The sequence below is a fragment of the Malaclemys terrapin genome, chromosome 1 (genome assembly GCF_027887155.1).
Source record: "Malaclemys terrapin pileata isolate rMalTer1 chromosome 1, rMalTer1.hap1, whole genome shotgun sequence".
In the NCBI taxonomy this organism is placed as follows: domain Eukaryota; kingdom Metazoa; phylum Chordata; order Testudines; family Emydidae; genus Malaclemys; species Malaclemys terrapin.
Window position 1 is genome coordinate 334,199,715 of NC_071505.1, and position 16,352 is coordinate 334,216,066.

At 41.0% G+C, this 16,352-nt stretch overlaps 1 pseudogene; it reads left to right on the plus strand.

The window, feature by feature from the left end:
- The first annotated feature begins 1,715 nt into the window (after positions 1–1,715).
- On the plus strand, positions 1,716–2,640 carry LOC128842398 (taste receptor type 2 member 8-like; annotated as a pseudogene).
- The last annotated feature ends 13,712 nt before the right edge of the window (positions 2,641–16,352 follow it).

The following is a 16,352-nucleotide window of genomic DNA, read 5'->3' on the forward strand; positions in this document are numbered from 1 at the left end:
CTTCGGGCTCAACGGGTAGTGATCAATGGCTCCATGTCTAGTTGGCAGCCGGTTTCAAGTGAAGTGCCCCAAGGGTCGGTCCTGGGGCCGGTTTTGTTTAATATCTTTATTAATGATCTGGAGGATGGTGTGGACTGCACTCTCAGCAAGTTTGCAGATGACACTAAACTAGGAGGCGTGGTAGATACACTAGAGGGTAGGGATCGGATACAGAGGGACCTAGACAAATTAGAGGATTGGGCAGAAAAAAACCTGATGAGGTTCAACAAGGACAAGTGCAGAGTCCTGCACTTAGGACGGAAGAATCCCATGCACTGCTACAGACTAGGGACCGAATGGCTAGGTAGCAGTTCTGCTGAAAAGGACCTAGGGGTCACAGTGGACGAGAAGCTGGATATGAGTCAACAGTGTGCTCTTGTTGCCAAGAAGGCTAACGGCATTTTGGGCTGTATAAGTAGGGGCATTGCCAGCAGATCGAGGAACGTGATCGTTCCCCTTTATTCGACATTGGTGAGGCCTCATCTGGAATACTGTGTCCAGTTTTGGGCCCCACACTACAAGAAGGATGTGGAAAAATTGGAAAGAGTCCAGCGGAGGGCAACAAAAATGATTAGGGGTCTGGAGCACATGACTTATGAGGAGAGGCTGAGAGAACTGGGATTGTTTAGTCTCCAGAAGAGAAGAATGAGGGGGGATTTGATAGCAGCCTTCAACTACCTGAAGGGGGGTTCCAAAGAGGATGGAGCTCGGCTGTTCTCAGTGGTGGCAGATGACAGAACAAGGAGCAATGGTCTCAAGTTGCAGTGGGGGAGGTCCAGGTTGGATATCAGGAAAAACTATTTCACTAGGAGGGTGGTGAAACACTGGAATGCGTTACCTAGGGAGGTGGTGGAGTCTCCTTCCTTGGAGGTTTTTAAGGCCCGGCTTGACAAAGCCCTGGCTGGGATGATTTAGCTGGGAATTGGTCCTGCTTTGAGCAGGGGGTTGGACTAGATGACCTCTTGAGGTCCCTTCCAACTCTGATATTCTATGATTCTATGATTCTATGATCACCAGCTACCCTACTTGAGAGCAATGAGAGCTGTAGGCACTCAGCCACTTAAAAATCAGGCCAGGGACTTTTCTGTTTCATATTCTACTTCTGCTTAGTTATTCCTCCCTTTCAACTTTCCCCCTCCCCCCCAACTATATGCAAGTCTTCATCTTATCCCCAAAGTTAGCTCTTTTCTTTCCCAGCTGTTCCCCATGGATCTCTAATTTTTATTTTTTTTCTCCCAAGTTGGGATGAGGGAGCATCCTTCTCTCTCTCTCTCCCCCCACCTCTGCCCTTGCACATCCTCCACATTCATAGACTTTCTCCAACATTTCCGCTCTCCCCCAGTATAAGGTACGTTCAGAACCATAGCCACAGAGGTCTCACCTCTCACTCTAAGCAGGAATATAAATGGTAGGGTAAACCATGGTGAGTAGCAGCTGACCATCTGTCTACCAACCTGTGGAAGAAAATATGTAAATACCAGATGTGTGAGTAGGATGTGGATTCCAGAATTAAACCATTCTGAGATTTGCATCCCAAATATCAGCACTGGCAAAATGCTTCCCATGGTCACTTTCAGATCACAGTTAAAAGGCAGGCAGGCCGTGCATGCAGCTAGCTGTATACCAACTGATCCCAGGGGAGATTTCTTCTGGAACTCCGCAAGAGGCAGGCAGTGATGACTGAGAGTAGAAAAATGTTGCCTCTGTTTAGCATTCCACTAATTATAATAATAATTTTGGTCATTGGAGGTTTTGTTGGAAATGGATTTATTGCAATCATTAATTGCCTTGACTGGATCAAAAGTAGAAAAATCTCTTCCGCTGATATGATCCTGATCCCTCTGAGCACATCAAGATTTGTGTTCCTGGGGATGTTAACAGTGTATATCCACAGTCTCTACTTTCCAGATATACCCAAACTGGCTCCTCTGTATACAGCATCTGTTATCCTATGGATGTTTGTAAACCATGCCTCAGCATCTTGTACTGCAAGAAGATCATCAGTTTCACCCAACCGCTCTTACTGCAAATGAAGCAGAGAATCTATGGGAAGGTTCCATGGCTGCTCCTGGGGTCGGTGCTGGTTTCTTCTGTCACCTCTATCCCATTGTTGTGGACTCTGCGTGCAATTCAGCCCTGCAGCTCAACAGGGGAGCATCCAGAGAACAACTCTGTGGCAGATATTCATTTGCATAGCCCAGATCTCTCTTTTTTTTTCTGTACATTGCAGAGAGTTTCTTTCCTCTTACAATATCTCTGGTGTCTTTAATCCTATTAATTACTTGTCTATGGAGTCACACCAAGAAGATGCAACAAAATATAGCCAGCTTCAGGGATCCCAAGACAGGTGCTATATAAATGCCATTAAAGCACTGATCTCTTTCCTTATCCTCTGTTTCCAGTTTTGCTGCTCAAATTCTATTATTACTCCTTAACAAGGTAGATAACTACATCTGGACTTTTGAAATCTGTGCAGTAATGGTTGTTGCATATCCTTCAGTACATTCCATTATCTTGATTTTAATTAATTCTAAACTAAATGAGGCATCGGTGAGGATTCTCCAGTGTACAAAGTGCCATCTGAGAAAAGAGACTTCTTAAACCATATCACGAGACCCCAGAGGGATGCCATCCCTCCTGAAATAGAACTGGAATCAAGCCTGACCCCCCTTTTCTCAAAATTTATTCCCTTTTCCACCCTATCCCTCAATTAAAAATGACTTCCCCCTCTTAGGTATTAGTAGGATTGGCACTCTTTACAACCTCAGAATATTGGCAGAGATTCAAATTTTATTTCCATCACTTTTCTCCATAAGTGCATCACCAGAGGAATCCATTTGAATTGGTCATCCAGGTGGGGACAAATCATCTCTATAATCACGAAGAAGAGTATCTGACCTTGTGGTTTCTAACGACCAGTGGGAATAAATTGAAAGGAAGCCAAACATGAACATTCTGGGCATCTTAAGTGACAAACCATGGACAGGATGCAGCGTGGGCACTGTCTTCCAGTTTTGTGGTGTTTGAATCGGACAGTAAAAGTATATGCAGAGCTGGAGGTAGGGGGAGAAAAGCACAGTCAAAACTTACACAGGGATCAGCGAATCTGGCATCAAACATCATCTCATTGCTCCAAGACCTGAGACCAAAGAAAGATTAGATCTGGAGGAAACATGCCTGTATTCATACATAACTGGCTCAGGATGTGTTTCCCAGGTTGATGATAGATATAGGCACAAAGACTGACCCTCACGGTTGCTTTAGGAAATTCCTCTCTGCATTGAATTGTCAGTGTTCTAATCTAGTCCCTGCACATGTGATTTGATAACTGATTGCTTGTTGTGAGCAGTCATGAGCTATTTCTAGTACTGCAGCCTTCTAGATTGTACATTCATGTGCAGTTTCACATACTCTACAGCCACTAGAGCTGGTGGAAAACTTTTGATCAAATACATAATTCAGCAAATGTTCCTATGGGTCATCAAATAATGTGCTGAATTGTTCCATTTTTAAGTTATTGGCCCAGCTCCAGTTTTCTCACACTCTATGTTCTGTTTACAGGAGTGTGGTTGGGTACAGGATTGTAAGTCTGCAGGGTCCCAGTCCTGGAATTGACTGGCAGCATGGTTTAGGGTAAACCACTTGCTCTTGTTGTGTCTGTTTCCATCTGTAAAAATGGAGTTAATTATATTTACCCCTATTTGTAAAATGCTTCTAGATCACCAGCCAAAAATTGCTTATATAAATGGTAAGTATATCAGTTTGCTTTGATTATGTTTTCTTTTCTTTGTTTTTCACTGGTTTTGTTGAATGAACTTTTATAGGTAAATAAACATTTATTCAATATAATGAATGTGTAAATGACCACATAGTTGCTTTTTGGTGGGTAAGAGTGGGAAATTCATTGCATAATTTTCTGCAGAATCTAGGTTCATATTTTTTAAATGATGAAGTTTGCAATATTTAGAGTTGCAAAGTCAACTTGCAAAATGTGAGCTGAATGTGAAATGATATGGTGATATCTGCCCCAAAGTACAAAAATAATAGCTCTGAGATGAGTCAAGTCCTCTCTCTCTCTCTGTCATATTTTGTTAGTCTTATCTCTGAAATCTACTAATAATAAATAAGTGTTTTACTGCTGATCAACTTAGTAGAAAAAATGTGTATGTGATTTTCAATCAATGCTGGATGTAATAGCAGGTATTGGTACAGGTGTACTGGGGAAACCAGTTGCTGTCAATATCTCTTAGGTTGGTAAATGTGGAAAGAAAAATCTTCACTTCAGTTTTTAAGTTCTCTACACTTTTGGTGGGGGGAAAGTTTGGGGGTGCAGTGCTCTGTAAATCAGAGTTCCCACCACTAAATCTGTGAGCAGTGTATCCCAAACTTGGGACGCCGCTTGTGTAGGGAAAGCCCCTGGTGGGCCGGGCCGGTTTGTTTACCTGCTGCGTCCGCAGGTCCGGCTGATCGCGGCTCCCATTGGCCATGGTTCGCCACTCCAGGCCAATGGGAGCTATCTTTCTCTTGCTCCTAATGCAGTTAAAGAAACTTTTCTTATTGCCTTTTATATCCCTTGCTAGGTGTAACTAATTTTGTGCCTTACTCTTTCTAATCGTGTCCCTGTAGGCTTGTGCTGTTCTTTTGTATTTCTCTTTAACAAGTTGTCCATGTTTCCACTCTTTATAGGATTCTTTTTTTGATTTTCAGGTCATTAAAGATCTCCTGATGGAGCCGTATTGGCCTCTGACTATTCTTCCTAGCATTCCTTCACATCAAGAGAGTTTGCAGTTGTGCTTTTAATACTGTCTCCTTGAGAAGTCCCCAGCTCTCCTGAACTCCTTTTTCCCTTAGATTTTCCTTCCATAGGACCTTACCTACCTATTCTCTGAGTTTGTTAAAGCTTGCTTTTTTGAAGTCTATTGTCCTTATTCTGCTGTTCTCACTACTTCCTTTCCTTAGAATTTTGATCACTTTCACCCAAATTGCCTTCCACCTTCAGAATCAAGTCTAAAATGGCTGTCCCCCTGGTTACGTCTTCCATTTTCTGAAACAAAAAGTTGCCCCCAGTACATTCCAAAAACTGAATGGAAATTGTGTTTTGCTGTATTAATTTTCCAACATGTCTGGTAGTTAAAGTCCTCTATTATTACCAGGTCTTGTGTTTTGGATATTTCTTTTGTTTGTTCTACAAATTCCTCATCTACCTCCTTTTTATTTTTATCCAGAGACTTTCAGCTGGTCTTCCTCTTATCTACCTCTGGACCTCAGAGCAAATGTATATAGACTTAATGTATAATGCAAACCTCATCCCTTTTGATTCTGCCTGTCCTTCCTTTCAGTCATGATACTTATTTCACTAAGTCTCTGTGTCACCACTTAAGTCCTAGTTTGGCTTATGCACTAATATTTCAAGTTCTTTCTGTTTATTTCCACATATTCTTTGCATTTGTGGATAGATATCTAAGATGTTTAGCAGATTCCTGCTTTCATTCATCTTTCTCTTCCCATTGAGATCTTTCCTTTGTCCTTCCTGGAAATATTCTATTTATTTCCTACACATGCCGCCTCAACTTTCTTTTTTCGGTGGTTTAAAATAATTTCTTTGGGTGGCTGTAATCCAATAAACTATAACACACTAAGGGGTATTTGGTTCATTTCTATATCTGGTTTATCCTGGTCGGCAGATATAGGGAAACCACTCAGTGGTTTGGCAAACTTTTTTTTGCCTCAAAGTTTCAAACAGAACTTGTTGAGACCGCTTTTATTTGCAGCACCAACTGGGAGCGAGACCTAGCACAAATGGAAAATTTCTATAGAGACTTTGCAAGTATGGCAAATGTGGTGAATCTGAGTGGGAAGATGTTGCCTATAGATGAGCTGTAATTGGAATTTCCATCCCACAGGAAGAAGAACAGGAGTACTTGTGGCACCTTAGAGACTAACAAATTTATTAGAGCATAAGCTTTCGTGGACTACAGCCCACTTCTTCGGATGCATATAGCTATGCATCCGAAGAAGTGGGCTGTAGTCCACGAAAGCTTATGCTCTAATAAATTTGTTAGTCTCTAAGGTGCCACAAGTACTCCTGTTCTTCTTTTTGCGGATACAGACTAACACGGCTGTTACTCTGAAACTTGTCATCCCACAGGGAATTTTCCCATTTAAAAAAAATGTTCCAGTTAGGAATGAGAGGTCAGAAATGCAATCTTTCCCAGGGAATGGAAATTGTCAAGAAATAATGCTTCCACCTCCCCAAACTCCTTGACTCTGCAGTAGCCTTCCAAGTTGGCTGCCCAAGAGCTTGGGGCTCTGGTTTTGTGGCAGCCTGCCTGGCTTCCATTGAAATCAACACATTCCTGCAGAACATTTCTATTTCAACACATCGCCATTTTCCAGTGCAGAAAAGTTCTGTTGGAAAATTTCTGACTAGCTCTAATGCATTTCAGGGGAGGTCTCTGAAATGGATCAAGTTGTCCTGCAACATCAATTGTCCAGTGTAGAATATCAATTGGCTAGTGTAGAAAATATTCATCTGCCTTTTGTCTAAGAGCAGGAAGAAATTTGAAAATGAGATACCTGAAAGCGTTTTCTGTTGTTCCTGGGGATGCAAATCTTGGAAGCATTTCATTATTGAGTCGACTTGCTACTCAATGGTATCTAAATATTTTTTTCACACTACTTCTTATAGATGCCCAGCTGTATTTTACCTGTTCTCTCTAGAGAAAGTGATTGGGTGACCATCTATATTCCAGGAAGGGGACAAAGGGTGCTCCCATACAGTGGGAGAAGAAAAATGATTGGGGAGTGAATAAAGTTAGGTATTAGAGTAGTAAGATGGAGAGGGAAGCCTTCCCTCCTTTACTCTTCACATTTTGGGAAAATAAAGAATCAACAAGCCTAAATAGGACAGAGAAAATGACAATATATATATGTGGACCTCAGCTATAAAAGTGGCAACACAGAGGATAAGGAAAAAGATCAGAGCTTTTATGGCCTATATATATGAGCACCTGCAGTAAGAGTCATGAAGCTGGCTGCACTTTTGTTACAGCCAGCAGGTGTACCAAAGAGAGGTAATTAACATTATGGATGCCTCCAAAAATATCACAAGAGAAAAGGAAGAGGCCATATCATACACAGAAGAAAGATGTGGAAATCTGAGATGCCCCAGTTAATATCTGCTGCCCTGCTTTGTCTGTTGAGTTCAATAGGTAAGTTCTATAACTAACCCAGACAAAAGGGAGAGAGGAGACAGAGGCAACAGCACTAAAACCAGGAGCACAAGGAAACCATCCTAGCAATTCTCCGCTTCAGTTGCAGGAAAACTAGCTAAGTGAAACTGCCCATCTTCATATACCTGGAGACGCTGAGTCAGTGGTGAACCAGAGACCGTCAGGGTTTGCAAACATCTATATGACAGTGGTTGTTTTATACACGAGACTATCTAAACGTCTCTGGAGAGAATAGAGATTAGATGATCTTATAGCACGTCAGTGGCAAACTCAAGAGATCTGATTTCCAGCTCCAAAATGAATCCACGAACCCACCACTGCCCTTTGAAGTCACAGGGATTACAAGGCAATGTCCCTAAACCTCTCAGATTTGCTTTGCTTCTGGATGACTTTCTGGTCAGTTCCCTATGTAGTAACCATGATTTGTTTGCAGAGCTCTCCAATCAGGAAATACCAAGAAGCAGTGGTGTAAGTGAGAGCTTATTGCAGAATCCCTTTCTGATTTGTACTGTGCATTTGGGGGTGTGGGCAAAGTTCCAGAGCATGTCCAGAGACAGAAAATGGCATCTATTAGCCTCTGAAGAAGATAAAAGTTGGCACGGTTAAGGGACCCAAGATGTCTGGGTTCAGTGTCCATCTCTGTCACAGTCTTCCACTGTTTCCTTGGGCAAGTCACTTGGAGCCAGACTTTGAAAGGTGTATTTAGGCACCTAAACATGCAGATAGGTGCCTAGTGAGATTTTCACTGGCAGGTAGGTACCGAACTCCCATTGACACTATTGAAAATCCCATTAGGAGCCTATCTGCATCTTTCGGAATTTAAATACCTTTAAAAATATGTTCCTTTAATCTCTCTGTGCCTCAACTCTCTGTGTGGAAAATGGGGAAAATAATACGTCCCTCCTCTCAGGAGTGTTGAGGACAAATTGATAAACACTTGTCAGGGCCTCAGATAGTACAGAGATAGAGGGAATGTGTAGCATAGATGGTAGCCTAGGCTTTGTCTTGGGGGTGGAGGGGGATCATCAAGATCAGAATGGGGAAGACAATATCTCATTGGTTACACTTGGTTCACATGGTCAAGGTTTTTTTTCATGACCACTGGAGCTAAAAACATAACCTTTTAAATATGACCACCCGAGACTCTCAAACATCAGTTTCACATCAAAAATATTCAGCAATGAACATAATGACAGATGATGAATATTGGTAAAATTGCCAATTTAACTAACAAAAATGTAAAGACCGCCTATTCTTTACATGCTCTGAACATCAACAAATGAGCAAATGTTCTAATTGCAACAGTCAGTGTGAGGGGTATGGAGAAAGGGGAGACAGGCAGATAAAACAAAATATAAGCTAATAATAAATGAATAAATTCTTAAATTCTGCACTCAGGCCATGATCCTGCTAATACTGAAATCTGTGCTTAACTTTAAGCATAGGAGTAGTACCAGTGAAGTCAAGTTTGAGAAGGATACATTATTCATAGGTAAGGAAGAGGTTTAATTCCTGCTTTTTTAAGTGCAAAAGTCCGTTCAGCCAAAACTATGGATTCAGGAGCAATGCCTCCATGATATGTTAGGTTTTAGTTGGAGTTATGGAATAGAGACACATTGACCTTCCTCAACTTCCGCTCAACCTGTCCACTATCATTACCCTTTTCTTGTAAGCATGACAGAAGAAATGGAGCTTAAGGAAAGATTTAAAAGAGGTACAGTTAGGTGCTTTACAGATCAGTTCAGGGAGGACTTTTTATAAGGGTCAGTTCAGGAAGGACACATACTTACAGTAAAACCAAAACCCACGGTCACTTAATATCAGTCTGTCAATATGTCCGCATCGGACACAACATTTTTTGCTGGAGAAAAAAATGTACATTGGTCCAAGAAAGGAGCCTCGTGGTGTGTTTTGTACACAACAAGGTCAATGTGCTTGTTCCTCTGAGCAATATGCCTCCTATTTATGAAGATGATGGTCTATTTATAACAATAGAGCAGAGCTTCTCAGGCTGACTGGTATGGAGATACAGAATTTTGTTATAGGTGCTATCCAGCTGCATACTGTGGTGTTTCTTTTCCTGTTATTATTCAGTTTGCTAATTCAATATGAAAGCTACTTAAGCAATAATGCTCTGGAATTGTGTTAGCAAACAGAGCCACTGATAAGACATTAAGAACACAATAAACAATACATTAAATTATATTATAGGTCTGGCTCGAACTGATAAAAGCCAGGACATTCAGCCTTGAGGATAGTCCCATATAACAAGCACTCCCGAATAGTGACAATGGGTCATGGGAAGGACGGCGTTTGAGCCTGCCTTCTGCTATAGAACATTGTTGGTTGGAAAGAAATGTACTTTGCTTGCTCACTAACTACTTTTCTATATTAAATAGATTTTATCCTTCATTTTTTTCTCTCCCAAATCATTTATATGAAAAAGGACTTTATGGCATGAAAGCTGGAGATGAACCAGTAGGGTGTTAGGGGATGCTCTGTGCTTCAACATAGTTTGAAACCTAGGAGGAGCTCTGGTTGCACCAGCCAAGGAGGAGGTGGAGTAGTGTGAGGAGCCCTGGTCCTCAAGCAAGGAAAAGAAGGTGGATCTCGCTTATACTTTTCAGCACAGAAGGGTGATCTGTGTTCCCCATAACCCCATTTAAGGTATTCCCTTGGGATGCTGCTCTGGCTTCTTCCCGTTGGCAATACTTTCTGCCCTACTTAGATTTCACTGCTGTGTGCTGCTAGATGGCTGCCACCTACCACCCCAGAGTTGGCTGCCTCTTGGTAGTGGAGGAAAAGATTCTTGTATATATAATATTTACAAAGCATTTTGTAATCCTTTCTGATTACAGGTGCCAAATAAATATAAGATTATTATAGTATGTAGAGATATAGGTGCTAATTGAACCACAGGTTACTTGGCATGTGTTATACAAAAGGTTAGACTAAATGTTCTAGGAATCTAGGTTAACTCTGGTCATATAGTTTTAAAAAGAATCCTGATTTCTGAATATTTTTTTGTAAGTAAAAGCACCAGGTTTGATTCACTGTGGTTGTATTGTGAGTTACTTGTGAGTAGTTTGATAACTAGTGGCTGCCCATGAATGTATTAGTGAATCTTGGAAGTTTCACAGGTTTTTTGGCTGAAAACTCCTACTGAAAGTATGTTGTTCACAATTTATTATTATTCTGTTTTAAAAGTTTCAGTCATCCAATCAGATGATAGGAACAACACTCTGTGACTCAGGTAACCAACCACACACCACAAAAGGTAAATAATTGAACCACAAATAACAACTGAACAATTCAATAATTGCGTGACTGGCAGTTTAAAAATATATCATGCCATCTGGTCAGTGAATACTTAACAATAGTGAATACATTCATGAAAACAAGAATCAGCTAGTGAATGATTTGGGAACCAAATCCCTGATCCTGCAGTTGCATCCATGCAGAGCTCCACTGAAGCCAAAGGACTGTGCATGTTAATCTGATTGGAAATTTGGGGCCCAAAGGAGAGGAAGAATGGCCTTGTATCTGAGGTACAGGACTGGAAATTGGGAGATCCAGCTCTGGCTGAGACTTACTGTGTAGCCTCGAGCAAGTCACGTACCCAGTCCCAGCCCAGGGCCGCAGACTTGGCCTCGTCCTCTAAAAATCGCTGGGTAGGATTCAGAGCCTAAGTTCCAGTCTGAGCTGCAATTTCAAAGCATTGTCGACACAGCTATTTTTAGAGCGCTAATGCGAGCCTTGTCCATCCAGACTGGGAGGCTTGCTTCTGCCGGCTCTACAGTGCTGTGTAGAGTCCCCTTTAACAGCCATATGTTTAAAGGAATTTAGTCACCTAATGATGCCTATAGCTGCCCAGCCACTTGGGCACCTTTGAAAATCCCACTAGATACCTGACTGAATTTTTAGGTGCCGAAATACCTTTAAAAATATGGGCCTTAGTCTCTCTCTCTTGCTGTCCCAATTCCCGCATCTGTAAAATGGGGACAATAATACTTCCTATTGTCTATTTAGATTGGCCCTTACCCTGTGTCTGTACAGCACCTGACACAACAATGCTTCAGTTTCAGTTGGGGCCTCCAGATAACATGAGAACACAAACAATAATGAAAGGGGACTGACTAGTTTTGTACTCTATATTATTTGAGACAATATTTTTTACAGTAAGTGCATGTTTTAATTTATAAAAGTATGTCTATATATTATAGATACACACAATGGGTGAGTATATGAAATATAATAAAAAATGGAAGAATATCCCAATAAATGTTTTTCTCTAAAATATTTGAAAACAATCTACTTTCATGAAATCCCATTTGGTAATGGAAATAAGCAGTTTTGCTTTTATAGCCAATCCATATCAAGTAAAAACATTTCAGTAACTTAATATTCTCTCAGTGCAATCAACAGGAATTTATTTGAAGCAATGTATTTTTGTTTTAAATCAATACCTTTCAAATAGTTGCATCTTAGGTGTAACCAATATATTAGTCTTGAAACCAGCAGAGTGTATGTCTTTATTTAAATCTAATGTGATGTTCTTAACCAGCACATTTTTACTCAAAATGAATATAGATTTGCGGAAACCAATAGAGCGTAGCACAGGTATCATCTCTGAAGTAATGCAGAAAATATATTTTAATGTAAACCAGTATGGTAGCTACATGGCACTTAAAATCCTCTCTTTAGAAAAGTCAATATCAGTTAAGATTCATTCAGGAAACACAGCTGTGTTTTTGTTCTGTGGAAGCCCTTAGTTCTCCTATGGAGACTGACTGCCTGATTCCCCATTCTGCCCTGCCTGCTCCATACCACTGTGGATAAAGGAGGTGTATATACTGGATGAAAGAGGCCCTGTGGAATGCACCTAATTTAAGAGGATTATTTTGTTGACAGAAAGACTATTACCTTTCCTCTCGCCCCAGTATCCTTTGGGGCATGGAGATATGCATTACAAGAATACACTTTCTTCTGTTTATTTTCTGCTGCTGCAACCACCATTATTATTTCTGATGTATTTGTATTGTGTCAGCATCTAGAGGCTCCAGTCAAAGATCAGGACCCCATTGTGCTATGCGAGATATTGACTATACGGATAGCAGCACCTGTAGTTACATATGTGTCTTTATATTGTGGACCCAGCAAATTCTGGAAATTCCTATACTACAAATCAGTACATGGCTCATGCTATGATACAGTACTGACTTTCTTCCCATGGTCTCGTACCATATTTTGATTTCCCTCCCAGTAATTTATGGGGGTTTTCAAAAGCCCCTTGTTAGCATAGCCAGTCTTAGGGCTTCAAAAAGGAGACTCTTAGCTTTCATTTTTTTTTTTAAAGGGAGCTCCTAGCCCTTTTCCTGACCAGGAAGGCTTGTGGTTTCCAAACCCAAGTGCCCTTCTTGGAGGATTCATGGCCGGCATCTCCTTCCGCCACCCCAATTTATATAGAGGGCTCTCCAGCTGATTTTAGCTGTATGTAATGTAGAGACAAGCAGTTTCTCAAATAGTTGGCTCCCTACATTTTGGGTCTTCAAAGGTAACAACCAACACCATGCATTGCACCCAGAACTTATCAGCAACTAGTGCTGATCTTGGCAATGCTGGTGCAATGTGCTCCTGACTGAAATGTTGAGTAAATAGCAGCTTCATTCTGTGCTAATTTCCATACCCAACTGATCTTAAAATAGAGCTCCATGTAGAACATGTTACAGCAAACTAATTTTAAGGTGATAAAGCCATTGATAACTATGGCAAGGTCTGTTTGGAAAAGGAAATGTCACACACTTTGTACAAGGCAGAGGTGGAATACAACGCTCATAGCCAGGTCTGCAACTTGGGTATCTGCTTATGGCCCGGAACCAAAGGCCCTTCAAGTCACTGGGCTTGAGATAAGGGTTCTGTTTTACAAATGTTCCTCCGTTTGTTGGTCATATATAATCTTCAGCAATTCTCCTGCTGCTTCACCACTGAATCCCACCACTATTATCTCACTCTGATTTGGATTGAGTCGCAAGCAGCTAGCCCTCATCAAGCCTCCCCTGCTTATCTAGACACTGCATTTTTCATTCCACTGCACTAGCAAGGTCATATGTGACAAAGATGTATATGCATCTGTCTGAAGTATGGATGAGGGCTGAATTCATAAAGAAAATGCAATGCTGTACCAATTATTTTGAAATTAACCAACCCCTTTCTAAAAGAAACCCAGAAATTCTTTGTTGTTACTGATCAGAAAGTGACAGGTTCTGACAGCTTGTCATCCACTGCATAAAACTCAGTTGGAGCCTGCTTTACTCCCATATTCTGACATCCACTCATTCATTATTTCTGAAACGTTAACCTCAACTTCCAGCTGATGGATTTGAGGGGGCAATAATCAAGCAAAGCTAATGTAAGGCAATGGTACAAACCACTCCTGGCTTTCTCAACCGTTGTTCTTTTTATCCAAGGCATTGGCGAAATTTTCAGATGGTTCAGAATGTTATGGCTTTCTCAGTATAAGGTAACAGATCAAAACTACCGAATACAGTTGTGAACGAAATATATCAGATCAAATGAGTTCCGTATAATGGAGGTTATAACAGAGTCTTTATATCACCTTCCAAGAGACGTGTTTTATCTTTACAGTGAAAATGTCTATAATGAAAACAGGACAATTATATTCTTTATGCACTAAGATGTATGTATGGATATGGTGTAAAAAAAAATCCTAGTGATAAGATTGTCATATAAACCAACAAAACAGAGCTAAGATTGTGCCTTTACTCATGGTACTGAGCAATGATATTGCAGCAGTCTCGGTATCCTCCTGTAATCCCATGTTGATAGTAACTCATAATGCATACACTCAGCAGTTGCATTCAGGTTGTCCGGGCAACCTTAATTCTGCATTTCCTAACTGTTGAGTACTTGATTTTTCAACATTAATGTTCTTTTAACATAGAAAATTGCATCCAAAACCCCCTTATGTTTTCTAAAAACTTAAAATAGAAAAAACAAAATGTCATCCCCTTGAACCATAGTGCATGCCCCACCCTCCCTCTCCCCCATGGGTCATCAGCAGGCTTGGGCCTTTACATCCACAAAATAGTGCTTTTACTTGAACTAATGGAGTAATTCGACTTTTGTAACTCAGCCACAGGTTAGGGGTCTATTACAGGAATGGGTGGGTGAGGTCCTGTGGCCTGCCATGTGCGGAAGGTTTGACTAGATGATCATGATGGTCCCTTCTGACCAGAGTCTATGAGTAATGGGGAGCCGTAGAAGGCTATTATCTTCTATATGGCCCTGCCACAAAAGAGGGAATGGAGACCTAAAATTTGCCATTGGGTTTCACAGCTATTTGCTAGATACCTAGAAATGTTGACTCTCTGCACTCCTGGGTTCTAGTCCAGAGGAATGTGCAGTAGGGGTTAGACCCTTCTGCCCTGTCCCCTCCCAGCCTCTCTCTGTCCCCTTTTGTTCATATACCCTCCCTCCCGCTTCACCTTCCCCTACTGCTCTGACTTCTAGCTCCTGTTTCCTCATACACCTTCTATCCTCTCCCCTCCATGGCCTCTAGGATGGAGCATACTCAATCATTCTGTGTGGATGGATGGCTCATGTGCAGTCCATTTGGCACGTAGAAAGTGTGAGGGGCTGGAGTGTGCCCAGTGCAGATGGAATCTCGTGAAAACTTAGTGGCCAAACTCTAACAACTCTCTGCAGGGCATATGTGAACTGGGAGTTTCAGAGGTTCATAATTTGACCAATGTTGGGGAATTTTTTCACGGGCATGCCAAAGGACACATCGCTGGCATCAGGCAGAACCCCTGGCAAATTTCAAGTCTCTGCTACAAAACATGGAGGTATGGGAGCTTTTCACCAAAACAGGTGTAAGAATATTTTTAACATGATGAAAACAATATATTTTCTCTTTATTCTCATTCTCTAAAACAGCAGAACTGTTTTAGGTGAAACTTTTAAAAAAAAATTAGTCTGAGGCAGACACCTGGCATGAAAAATTTCAGATGGTTAAATGATTAACATTTGACAAAGTTATAAGCAACTGGAGACTGCTTCTTATAATGAGAAGCCTTGGGCAACCTTTGTTACAGGTGTTGATGCCTGAACCACCTATAATATTAATCCGCTGTAGTTCAATAATTGGCACAAAATATACTCCTCGCTCTCATATATATGGAGCAGTGCCAGGAGCGAGCATGCCTGCTGGAAGCACAATCTCTCACACTACTTTCTATTCAAAGCTGTGACTGAACGCCACAATCTAGTCCTTAAAGTGGAACTCATTCTGACATCTACAAATCCAGCTACATGTAAAGTTTTGTGAAGCTGTGGCATTTCCTACTATGCTCCAGAATACCTATTTATTGGGGGAAGCAGATCTCCTTCCTTAAGCCACTTCTTCAGGTTGTGGTGGCATGATACAAGGTGACAGTGTGACACCATGCTAGCTACCAGATAGGAAACAGCTGATATTTTATATCTGGCAAGTCCAGGAAATTAGTTACAGCCTTAGCTTTAAGCTGAAGCCAATATTACTTCAAAGCAGTTTTGTTTGCAAAACATAATACATATTTTTCTCCCCCACAAAAGCAGACACCAAAATACTTATTTCCTACTTTCCCGAAGAGGATCTTAAATAAAACTGCTCACTTCCTACAGGTCAATGTCACAAAGGCTAAAGTTGTGGATACAGATACTATCTACTAACTCTGGAAGGAAAATATCCTTTTTTCAGATCCCTGCAGATGAACGAATCTATGCAGTAACTTTACAGAGAGCACCTCACCCTTCATACCCACTTGTCCCTTGTGGGGACACATTATTAATCTCTCTCTGCTTCTATTCTTTTCCTGAAAGCACCTATAATTTTCTTTTGATGTTCTCCATCTGCAAAGGGGGGGGGGAATATATAGTATTTCTAGACACACAAAGACATTTCAATTGATCATTGTATTTATTACAGCTGGGTGAATACAACAACAACAACAAAAGTTATCTGAGAATATTCTTTTGTATAAATCTCACAGCTTCATTGAATTGATATTCACCACTCCCTTG